A 12,881-nucleotide genomic window follows, 5' to 3' on the forward strand; every position below is an offset into this window, starting at 1 on the left:
AGCATTTGAGTCATTGAGGCCTGACTGGATCTGTTTATTACCAGGGATGGGTGACTTTGGTTGAGATACAAATGAGCTAGATAATGCTTTTCCTTTGCAGAATGAAAATCTCGAAGACACTGCATTGCTAGGCCATGAAATGCATCACGTATCTTAGCTTCCAGAAATATTTTATGAAAAAAACTAAAGACAAATCATGTTAGGTTTGTTACTGCACTTCTTCCACTCAAATATGCTTTAACGGGGATTGATCAAGAGAGTGGGAATCCATTTGGGTGAGAGTTAGTGTGCATAGTCCAGTGTGTCAACTTCTGGATTCTGTTCTTATCTCCGCCACTCTCGTTCTCACTGATATTGTGGAAGTAATTTAATCTCTCTGTGTGCACATCTAATTGCCTCATTTTACCCGTCTGTAATAATGGTATAATATTGAGTGATTTTACAGGAGCGTTGTGAGTCCTAATATTTGTAATTTACATAGAGTTCTTTAAATGAAAGGCTTTCTACTTGTAAAATTATTACCACCATTACCATTTTATTGTTACCTTTATAAATGATGAGTTACCATAGCACGAGAAAGACAACAATCGATATCAAAACTAGGATCATTCTGTAGCAACTGGAATAAAATGTGCTGAATAGATTTTTGGGAAAATGCAAATGCTTTGTGGCATTAATAGAAGAGCAATGATTCATCTGAGGGATATTCCTAAAATCCCTAAGTACTAATGTGTTCATTTGGAAGGGTTGCAAAAGCTGCTCAAGAGACTGGCTCGCTTCACAAAGGTGAAGATTTTAACATTGCATAAGAATTATAGAGCATTGTACAGTACAAGTGTAGTTGATTGATTATACCCGGGAGGCAGACAACCTCATTCACTATTCTTGTATCTCTGTCTCTCAGTGGTATATAATAATACTAAATGAACTATATCTGATCTCTCAGCTCTATTCTATAATGTATCTATAAAGAGACGTTACCAATTTGAACTTGAAAATGACAGCATGATTATTTTTGTTCTGTATTTCAACAACTGTAAGGAGTTTGCTCATTTGGAGGAGGATTTGCAGAGAGGTGGGAGAATTATTTATGACATAACCAATGCTGCACTAGAAGGAATATGTATGAATTTGACTAGCGGGAGGTGGGCTGGGGTGGAAAGAAGATTGTCCAGTTTGTGATTAATATTTTGAGGAAATCTCAAAATATTTCATAGCTTTTTAAGGCCAGAAGGGACGATTATTATCATCTAGACCAGTGGTTGTCAACCAGGGTATGTGTACCACTGGGGGTATGCAGAGGTCTTTCAGGGAGTACATCAACCCGTCCAGATATTTGCCTAATTTTACAACAGGCTACAGAAAAAGCACTAGTGAAGTCAGTACAAACTAAAATTTCAAACAGACAATGACTTGCTTATACTGATCTATATTCTGTACACTATCTATATTCCAGTTGATTTATTTTATAATTATATGGTAAAAAGTGTAGCAATATTTCAGTACTAGTGTGCTGTGACACTGTGTATTTTTATGTCTGATTTTGTAAGCAAATAGCTTTTAAGTGAGGTGAAACTTGGGGGTACGCAAGGCAAATCAGACTCCTGAAAGGGGGACAGTAGTCTGGAAAGGTTGAGAACCAACTGATCTAGACTGATCACTTGTATAACACAGGCCAGAGAATATTGCCCAGTCATTCCTGTTTCAAACCCAGTATTGTTTGGTTGAGCCAAAGGACAGCTTTTCAAAAGACATCCAGTTTAAATTCTTATTGTGTATTTCCTGGAGGTCCGCCCCTTATCCCCCGCCCAACATTCTATAAAAATTCTATAAAAATAGTTACTGGAGCTCCACTCCAGACAGCTCTGGCTGAATTTAAGGCCTGTTCCTTATCTACCCCTTACCTAAAGAACCTGACATATTATCTCTCCTATTTAGATTCTTTGGAGAGGAGTTTCATCGTAGTGGTTGAGCCTTCTTCTTGGGGGGGCTCAAGACATCATAGTAATAATGGATATTATTTAAAATATGAACTAGATGAGTAATTAACAATTGTTTCATGAATTCTTCCAAAAGAACTGGTTATAGAATACATCCTTTATGGACTGACAAAGGGCCATGGAATACTCCACATTTTAAAGGCTACAACAGTTGCCATGTTTGGGGCGGGTGGAGAAAGTTAGTAAACGTGTCTCCTTTTTTCGCTGTATATTTAGGAATAAGATTGTAAAGGGGACACCACATAATGAGTCTAGAATATTATGTGCAAAGCTAACTTACAGCTAATAAACATAAAAAATCTTAATGCATTTTTCAGAGAGATTCCAGTGCTCATACTGATCTTTTACTGATATTGCAGTGGTAATCTATAGTGATCATAAATGGCCCTCCAACTTGGGGCTCAGAATCGTAATGCCTCCACCTGGTCACTGCTAGACAATAAAGACCTTGGCAAAAGTCCACTATGGCTTGTGTAACAGTTAGAGACCTTTATGAAGACACTGCTGCATTCTGGAGTAATGGTCTACAGGAGAAGTTGCATACTTCTTAATAGTGTGGATCGCATCCTAGTGCAGGCTGTCTCCTCACATACGTGACCACTGCCACAATTCGTCATATAGAACTTCCCTAAAATAAATATATATATTTTAGCTGATTTTGAGGTGGTGGGTGTTTTTTGAAAAAACAAGTTGCTTACATTGATGACTCTTTCTGCTCTTCATTTCATCTCTTGTTAGCCTTCAAAGTCTTTCTGTTTTTAAAGCCGGTAGATAGCTGGTGAGCCACCAGTCAGTTTGAGAACTTCAGGTCTAACCCACCAAATCATACAACAGTGCTGATATAGTTGTCTTATTATTACTGATGAATACTGTAGATACTTCAGAGCTGAGCAATACCAGTAAAGTAGTATGGTTTGAATATGTTTCAAATAAAAGAAGGTAATGGTTAGAGGTGAAAGTGAATTGGAACACCAGATCACGTACCCTTCCAACTTCTTGAAGTTCAGATCCAGCTGTGAAGTAAGTGGCTTGCGGTTCGTCTCTTGTATTCTCCAGTGTTAACGCTTTTTTTTATTTCTCTGAATTTGATTTTTTTGATGCAATAAAATATTAATGACATTTACAAAACCAGCCAGTAGTTCAGTGTATAAAGCTAAGCACTGTATGTTTCAAAGAAATCCATTTGTTACAATCAAAACATAGTTCTAAGTGAAATGTCATTTTCTCCCCATTTTACAACTGAAGATTCATTTATAAGTGTACGTATGTTTCTGAGAAGATGGCTTCAAGACCAGGCAATGTGCACAAGATCTTATAGGCTGTCATGGACTCACAGGTCATGCCCACTCTTGGCCCCGTGCGGTCCGTCGGGGGTGCCCCTTTCAGTGAGACAGCTCTTCTTGGGGGTCCACTCTCTTGCGGGGTAAGCCCTTCCACCTCCTGGATCTGCACCTCTCGGAGCTTTAGCACACCTGTCTCTGCCATGGGCCCCCTTGGGGAGTCCCCTCGCTCTGGACTCCCCAGGGCCTCCACTCCCTGAAGCGGACGATGCAACCCTGTTCTCTAGACCGGAGCGACTCTCAGCCAGCGTAAAACAGGAGGTTTACTGAGCATTGAACACAGCCCAGGAACTCTCAGGACCCTCAGGCCTGGCCTCCCTCAGCACAGCACATCCAGATCTCCCTGCATCCAGGTGGGCTCTGCCTGCCCCCTCTCTCCAGCCCAGAGACCCCTTGCTGCCCAGCTGGGCCGCTAGTATCACCATCCTCAAGCCCCACCTCTGTCCATTGTCTTCTCTCCAGGTAAACGGAAAACGGGGTCGCCTGGGCCTCCTCTCCTCTCGTCTGCCCTCTTACCCCTCTGTCTGGAACCGGCTGGTCAGGTCCCCGGGGGTCCTCTCTTCAAAGCCCATTGTTCTCCCGCTGGCCAGAACCAGCTGCGACTGAGCTGGGCCTCTGGGTCACCAGGTCATTGGCTGGGGTCCCACTTTCCCTCGCCGGTCCTCTGGAACAACAAACTCCCTCTCCCATCACTTTGTTAAACCGGTAACCCCCAAGGAAACTGAGTCCCACTCCCTCTGCATGCAAACCATAGGAAAACCAAGGAAAAAAAACCCCACAGGAAACAAGGAAACCAGGAATTTCCCCCACTTTGTCACATAGGTTAAAGTATCAAATTCTCCGTAGTAAAGCCTAATGCCTTGTATAAATCTTATTATTATATGATCTTTCCAGATGTCAAAAACTTGATTAGCTATGGCTCTGTTTGTAAATTGACACAAAAATCTGTTCCATCAATTTATTTGCTGTGACCTGGGGGCTGGTCAAATTTCCACTTTCTGCTGGGAGTCATCTTGGATATAACTAGCAACCTCAACCTTACTGATGTTTTACCAACGGCTGTCCCATCCTGAAAGCTTGCAAGGCTCAAGGTAGCTAATTAAAGAAAAGCTTATAAATAAGATTAAGATTTTGTCACAGATAGTTTTAGTAAAAGTCATGGACAGGTCACGGGCAATAAAGAAAAATTCACAGAAAATACTAAAAATATCCATGACAAAATGGGAAGCTGTGGGGGCTGCTGGGAGCTCTGGGGGCCCCCACAACTCATGGGGGCTCTGAGATCCAGGGTCCCCCTTCACCCACAGCTTGGAGCTGTGGGGATCCCCCGGCCGCCTATGGGGCCCAGGGACTGCGGGGAGCCCCCGCCGCCCGTGGTGGCAGGGAACTGCTGGAGTCAGCTTGCCAACTGTGGCAGTAAGGAGCTGCTGGGGTCTCCCTGTCTCCTGTGGGGGACGGGAGCTGCAGGGTACCCTTGCTGCCCATGGTGGCTCAGAGCTTTGGGGGCCCCATAGCTCCCTGCCACCGCGGGAGGCAGCAGGATCCTGCAGCTCCCAGCTGCCCCAGAGGTTTTTGGAAGTCACAGAATCTGTGATTTCTGCAACCTCCATGACAAAATTGTAGCCTTAACTGTAAATGTCTCAGTACTATAGAAGTCAATAATGCTGGTATAGATAGGTTTTAGAGTAGCAGCCGTGTTAGTCTGTATTCGCAAAAAGAAAAGGAGTACTTGTGGCACCTTAGAGACTAACAAATTTATCTGAGCACAAGCTTTTGTGAGCTACAGCTCACTTCATTGGATGCATTCAGTGGAAAATACAGTGGGGAGATTTATATACATAGAGAACATGAAACAATGGGTGTTATCATACACACTGTAACGAGAGTGATCACTTAAGGTGAGCTATTACCAGAAGGAGAGCGGGGTGGGGAGGGGTGGGGGACCTTTTGTAGTGATAATCAAGGTGGGCCCATTTCCAGCAGTTGACAAGAACGTCTGAGGAACAGTGGGGCATGGGGGGGGGGGGTGGAATAAACAAGGGGAAATAGTTTTACTTTGTGTAATGAAACATCCACTCCCAGCCTTTATTCAAGCCTAAGTTAATTGTATTCAGTTTGCGAATTAATTCCAATTCAGCAGTTGGAGTCTATTTTTGAAGTTTTTTTGTTGAAGAATTGCCACTTTTAGGTCTGCAATCAAGTGACCAAAGAGATTGAAGTGTTCTCCGACTGGTTTTTACATGTTATAATTCTTGACGTCTGATTTGTGTCCATTTATTCTTTTACGTAGAGACTGTCCAGTTTGACCAATGTACATGGCAGAGGGGCATTGCTGGCACATGATGGCATATATCACATTGGTAGATGTGCAGGTGAGCGAGCCTCTGATAGTGTGGCTGATGTTATTAGGCCCTATGATGGTGTCCCCTGAATAGATATGTGGACACAGTTGGCAACAGGCTTTGTTGCAAGGATAGGTTCCTGGGTTAGTGGTTCTGTTGTGTGGTGTGTGGTTGCTGGTGAGGCCTGTCTCCCAAGATCTGTGAGAGTGATGGGTCGTCCTTCAGGATAGGTTGTAGATCTTTGATGGATGTTGGAGGGGTTTTAGTTGGGGGCTGAAGGTGATGGCTTGTGGCGTTCTGTTATTTTCTTTGTTGGGCCTGTCCTGTAGTAGGTGACTTCTGGGTACTCTTCTGGCTGTTTCTTCACTTCAGCAGGTGGGTATTGTAGTTATAAGAATGCTTGATAGAGATCTTGTAGGTGTTTGTCTCTGTCTGAGGGGTTGGAGCAAATGCGGTTGTATCGTAGAGCTTGGCTGTAGACAATGGATGGTGTGGTGTGGTCTGGATGAAAGCTGGAGGCATGTAGGTAAGTATATAGCGATCAGTAGGTTTCCGGTATAGTGTGGTGTTTATGTGACCATCACTTATTAGTACCATAGTGTCCAGGAAGTGGATCTCTTGTGTGGACTGGTATAGATGTATTCCTTCCTGAGAGCTTCTAATTTTAGGGCATAGCCAAGTATATTCAACAGCCTGTAGTTGTATCTGTGTTAGCACCAGTACCCCTGCATGGCATGCCAGTTGGCAATGTTCCAGCCCTCGCAATTTTATTGCATCTCAGATTGATGTGTTTCTTAAATCGTCATTTCCTCTATGAGACCCTCAGCTTTCATTTTTGTAAAAGAAGTCGGTTTCTTCTGAGGATGAAAGCATTAAACAGTGAACCTTAAAAGGCAAGTAAAAAGAACCCCAAATATCATGACTTATAAACCGTGCTCATGATTGGGCGGGCTGGGGCAGGAGCTTTCCCATCATTTCTGAACACTTGGGGCTGACAATATTGCAGTTCTTGCTCACAAAACTAAGTGGTGCATTATGTGTGCTTATCTGATTCCAAATTTGATTCCAGATCAAGGTTTTCAATTTGCTGCTGTTACCAGAGTAGACTGAACCAAAATCCCCAGGTCCAAAAACCTCAGCGTTCAGGGTGTTTGAAATCTAGATTAGGATCTGAATTTTTTATCTCATACTCATCTTCAGTTAAAATGAAGTGTTACTACAAAGGCACAGCAAGGGATTCTGCCCATCTGCCTTGAGGCTTGTCTAGATGGGAATGTTTTTTCCAATATATGTTTTCCCACTATAAGTTTACCAGTATAACTACATCTGTCCATGACTTTTACTTTTTGTCCACCCCATGTTTATGCTGTCTTAATCTAATTTTTCTTTTGTGAGACACTGTGACTAGGCAGCTCTCTGCTTTTTGAAAATAATCACTCTGTGTTCTGGCCCAATATACCATGTTCTGTCGCTTGCTTGGTTTTTCTTGTGGTGGGATCATGGGATACCATCCGGAACCCTAGGGCTTGGGGTCAAACTCCCACAATTCCTTTCCTGGTATCCTATAATTCCTCTGATTTTTAGCATACCAACACTTTCTGTCAGTCAGGATGGAGGAAGCACTGCTGAGCAGCACAATCCCGATCATCATCATTATGAACAGGGCATCCAGTACAGACAGGTAGCGTTAGATGAGTTGCCGCAGAGCCACGGCATGATCCTGGAGCAGTCCAGAGTTCATTTACAGAGCAAAGCTGTTTGGAATGCTCCCTGTACTGTGAGTTCAGCTGCCTTTGATGTCAGCAGTGCTGGTGCCCCAACAATGCACAGCCAATAGTGGTTGAAATTGGTCAGTTGAAACTTTTTTCCATCCTTCTCGAAGCTGATGGAAATGGAAGTCAACAAACCACGTAAATAGTGAAAAGTAAATGAAAAATTTAAAAAAATAATGTAGATAGTCTGTGGTGTTGGCTAGTCACTCTGGAAGGACAAACATTGCATTAAGAACAATCTGTGACCCTTGGACTTTGCTAGGTAACTGTTGTGAGGCAGTGATAGCCATTCAGCCACCTCAGTAATTTTTTCCTGACGGTTGGGTGCAGTGGGAGAAAAGTGAACTTAAAATCCAAATCTTCCATGAGCGTAGCAGACTAAAAAGCATCTGGAAACCTCTTGGGGGAAATAAAGGGTTATGAATGGAGAATAAAATATTGGTAGCGCAAAAGGGCTGTGGTGTCTGAAGAGCAGATGGGAAAATGTTGAGTTTGAAGTTTAAAAGACTTGAGAATGAATCTTATTCAGTTAAGCGGGGGGAAGTGGTTTGGGTTTCCTTTCCTTGGAGGTTGGCTCCATGAAATGAGTTGTCAAGATGTGCTATAAAGGTTTAAGATTTATAGGAGAGGGCCCACGGAATGCTAATGAGCACCTAAAAATAGATACCAAAGGAAAATATAAACTGACAAACAGAACATCCAGCATAACAATAACTTCATAATCATGAGGCTGTTGCCAACTGGAGATGGAAGGCATGGCATGACAATAAGCTTTTGTTGTTCACATCTGAAAGTTAAAGGAGTCAGAGTGGAAACAGATGTTCTCTGGAACAGTGTGTCAGAATAATTCTAGTAACAGTCAGTTGTCACTAGATCTGAACAAATAATTTGTAGCTAGAGCTGGTTGGTATTTTTTTTTTCTTTAGAAAGGTGGATTTTTGTCAAAAAATTGCTGTGGTTTTTTTTTTTAACAACTTTATGAAAAATTGTTGACTTTGACATTTTTCATTTAAAAATTCCAAGCCTCCTCTTTCTCTAATAGTTTATTGCAAATATGACTGCTATCCAGGAAATATTCATAGAAAAGGATATGGTCAATAATTTTGGTCTGTATATTGTTCACGAGTGGCTTGTTGAAGATATTTGATATCAACACATTGGAGATATATTTTGGTTAGCTTTCATTGGATTGGACATGTAGGTCACATGGTACTGCCTCTGTTTTCTGACTGGATAGGTATAACTCTTATTATCAGTTTTCCAGTGAGAATACTCCCATATATGAGTTAAAAAATGCTGCCAGCTAATGTTTACTTAAAACTGGCTGCCTTGGTGAGCAGTCCTGGAATCAGGCTCATTTGCTCAAATATTAATGGGGAGCAAATGCCAAAAGAGAGCAAACACAGCTGAAGCAAGTTCAGCTTTTTATTTGAGTAAACACTTATGTTGAATCCGAATATGTGTTAACTCATCTCCAGCTTTTATCCACCAAAGTATTGATTTACATACAGTACAGCATGAATAGCTAAGAACCCCAGCAGGAATCAGGATTCTGTCTCTGTGGAGTCTTACCATTTGTGTGCTCCCAACCCAGGGCTGATTGTCTATGGTGCTAAGTGCCTCCTGAGTGACCTCAAGATCCCTTGGTTTCAGTGGGTATGGAGAATGCTAAGCACCTTACAGGATCAGGCCCTGTCAAAGGTGGGTAACGTGGGAGATTGTGTCCACTGGAGACTGGCACTTTTCTTACAGAGGGAGGCTACTTTGGGCACTAGTCAGAAAATGTTTTTTAAATCAGCTGTGGAGAAATATGAATTGAATCTTGGTTGCATTTTTGCTTTGCAGATTTTCAGCTTTTATTATTATGGGAATATTTATATTTTTCCCTGGGGGCTTGTATTGGAGAGAGGTGTTTCATCTCCCGAGTAATTTCTCCAAGAACAGATTTGAAATCAGTGAATGTATTTAATTTGTCATCTTTATATGCCAATTTGATTATAAATATTTAATCAAGAGTTTTTATTCTCTTTCTGATAGTTCTGTCTTCCCTGCCTGAAACCATGTCTTCCTAGTGCCTGAAAACTGAGGCAGAGCCATAGAAATGCAGGCAAGGATTTGGTGGTAGTATGGACTCAAATATGAGCCCAGAAGTCAACTGAGAAAACCTAAGCATAACTGCAGACTGAAGTAAAGTGGAAACTTTGTTGAAGCAGGCCTGTGTCTGTGACAGCCACTAGTCCATTCTGTCAACAGTGATCTTCTAAAAGAAGTGAGATTTGTATGGGGGAAGGAAGAGAATGAGACTGCTTGGCAAACCGAAGGAATGTGACTGTTCCAGGTATGGGGTAGCAGAAAAGTGTTGTGGTGTCACAAGTGAAAGGAGGAGATGTAGGATCAGATCCACAGGAGCATATATTAGCATTTTTACAGGAGAACTCTATAAAATAGAGGGGTGTGTGTGTGTGTAAAATTAAAAATCGTTGACAGTGTCAGTAGGTGGTGCTCAAGAAAATGCATAATTGTTTCTGAGTTCTGTAGAACTAATACAACTTCTTGTGCATTGCAAATAGCAAATTCAATGGAGCTACACTCATTTACACCAACTGAGGATCTGGTCCATAAGGTGCAGTGAAACTGGAGAAGTTTGAAGGAAGTTTTACTGGCCAAAGCCTATCAGGACCAAGGCTCCAGCTTGATGAGATTCCAATAGATGTATGTACATTCCTAACTGTGAACAAATCTCAAGTGATCTTTCAAAACATGAAAGTATCCTGCACAGAAGCTCTTCATACTAAAGCATTGGGCAGCTAGGCGTTCCTCAAAAGCAGAGCTATCTCTGGTACACATGGAATGAAAAGCAACAACAGTGGCAAATTAACAGTGGGCAAACGAGCTTTGGCATGCTTTAAAATCCTGGGAGGGCAGGTGGGAGCACAAGGGGAATGCAACTCAGATCTGGATACAGGCTGTTAGATCTGTGTTGTGTTTTTAGGGTACTGTACTCAAAGAGCAAATGTATCTTTTTATTGCAAGTTGCACGCCAAAGAGTTACACTGGGAAGTGCTCAAATTAAGCCTGCTCTATGAGTCCTTCCCGTGCTGAGGCATTACAGATCATGGTCATGTTTAATGTTCTAGTAATATGATATGTTCTGATGCAAAGGCCCAGGCTGTTTGTAGAAGAGGAACAGCAAAAGCAACCACATCATACACAAATAAAAACCCGATAGAGGGGGTTCTTCTCATAACTGCACTGAAACTATCCTAGAAAGCTGGATATTTGCCCTGTTCTTGTAGCTGGGTTGGTCCAAGGATGTGAGAGAGACAAGGGAGGTCAGATAATATCTTTTATTGGACCAACTTCTGTTGGTGGAAGGCACAAGCTTTCAACCTTCACAGATCTCTTCCTCCAGTCTGGAGAAGATTACTGGAGTGTCCAAGCTAATTACAAGGTGGGACACGCTTAAGCATAAGGGGTTCACACATGTTGTAGGAGATCACTTAAAATCAAGTGGGCAGTTAAGCATTAGCAGGCAGTACATACGGTGTGTTATAAATTGTTGTAAATGAGCCATAGAATCCGTGTCTCTTTTAAGTCCTTTTTTTAAGTGTCCAGCAGAGTTATGAATTTAATTCCCAGGCTTGCCTTTTTGAAGGTGTTGTGCGGGTTTCCTTTGAGGACGAGAACTGATAGGTCAGCTATGGATATATCTTTTATCTTTTTTTTCAGTGTGAGTTCTTTCGAGAGCGTAGTTATTGCCTGGTTTCTCATAGTTGTTTGTTGGGGCATTTGATGCACTGGCTGAGATACACCAAATGCTGTGACAGACATGTGTAGGACCCATGGATCTTGAAAGGTGTGTGTGTGTGGCGGGGGGGGGGGGCATATTTATCATTGTAGCAGTGGAGGTATGTCTGGAAGTTTTGCATCTGTAGTTCTGGAGAGATGGTATAAATTAATGCCCCGAGGTATGAAGAGACCAATATACATAGCTGTCATGGCTGCCTCAGTCACATATTCATCTCCCCAGATGGTGTACATCTGTGCAATGCCCTTAATTGTTCTTTGGGAAATCAGCCCCAGTGCAAAAGCCACTATTCTTGCTCCTTTCATGTTACTTATTTGGAGTCAGTAGCCTCTCCTCCCTTAGCTCTTCACAGGACAGATTTATAGTCTCTCTTTTCTTTTACAAATAAAACCCGAAGTGCAGAAACAAAGAAGGAATAATGCAGCACAGACGTGTCTGCTGCAACGTTCTCTATAATTACTGTCATTAACGCAGGTCTGGGAGGGAGAGCCAGAGAGGTTGTTAATATATCTTCAGAAGGGGAGAAAAGATGGACCAGTGGTTGGGGAGCTGCCACAGGACTGGGGAGACAGGTGCTCAATTCCTTCATCTACCCCAGACATTCCGTGTGACCTTGGACAAGTCGCTTAGCCTCTCTGTGCCGCAGTTCCCCCTCAGTAGAATGGGAATAATAGTATTTCCCTTTCTCAGAGGGATTTTGAGGATAAATACATTGCAGATTGCAAGGCTCATATACCGCAGTAATGGTGGTGGAGTTATATAAGCACCTAAGATGAATAGATGGTGATGAAATCATCCTTAGTGCTCATATAATGCCATGTAAAATGTGGGTGGGAAGAAGAGAATGCTTATGAGAGAACATGCATGTATCTGTTATGACTAGCTCTGCACTTGCCATTATGGACAGAAAAATGCTACCATCTTACTCAGCCTCTAGTATCTGCTGCCTGTGTTTCTCACAAGTAGTAATGAGTTCATTTGCAGACAAGTTTTACTCGAACTGGCACTGCAGGGTCAGTACACCTATGGCAGAATGAGTGGGAGTCTATTCTCCTAGTGCATGATCAGCAAAATTGCCAGCTAAGTTCTGGTATCAGACTCCTTGTTACTGGTGAGAATTGCAGTGGCAGAAATAACAGCTGGATTTCTCAGATTCCCAAATTGGTTTTGCAGAGCTCACAGCTTGAAAAGCTGTCTCAGTGAGCAAGCTTTGTACATGGGATCTGGAAGCTGTTGAGTGAGAATAAATCTGGAACCAACCCCTAATGCCTCTTTGATTTTTGTCCTGATGCTAAGTGTGCTTTAAGAAATTCCTACGTGGTAATTAAGCTTGGTGGGAAGAAGCCACCAGTGTGTGTAACACATGTGAGTCAAGGGTTATGATTGCTTAATCTTCATAAAATATTAATTCCAAGATGCACCTGTGCTGGGGCCTTTATTTTAGTAGATGCTCTCATCGCTACTGCGTGTGTTCAACAGGCAGGCAAGCACCTATTATATCCATAAAAATACCTGTGGGAAGGGAAGGGACGGGGGAACTGTGAAGTGATGAAACCAAGTTCAAAGGGAGAAAGAGGGGGACTAGCTGCCCACCAGCACCTGGAAGTTATGGCAAAATG

This window comes from Lepidochelys olivacea, assembly GCF_965140295.1.
Source record: "Lepidochelys olivacea isolate rLepOli2 genome assembly, chromosome: 7".
NCBI classification, from domain to species: domain Eukaryota; kingdom Metazoa; phylum Chordata; order Testudines; family Cheloniidae; genus Lepidochelys; species Lepidochelys olivacea.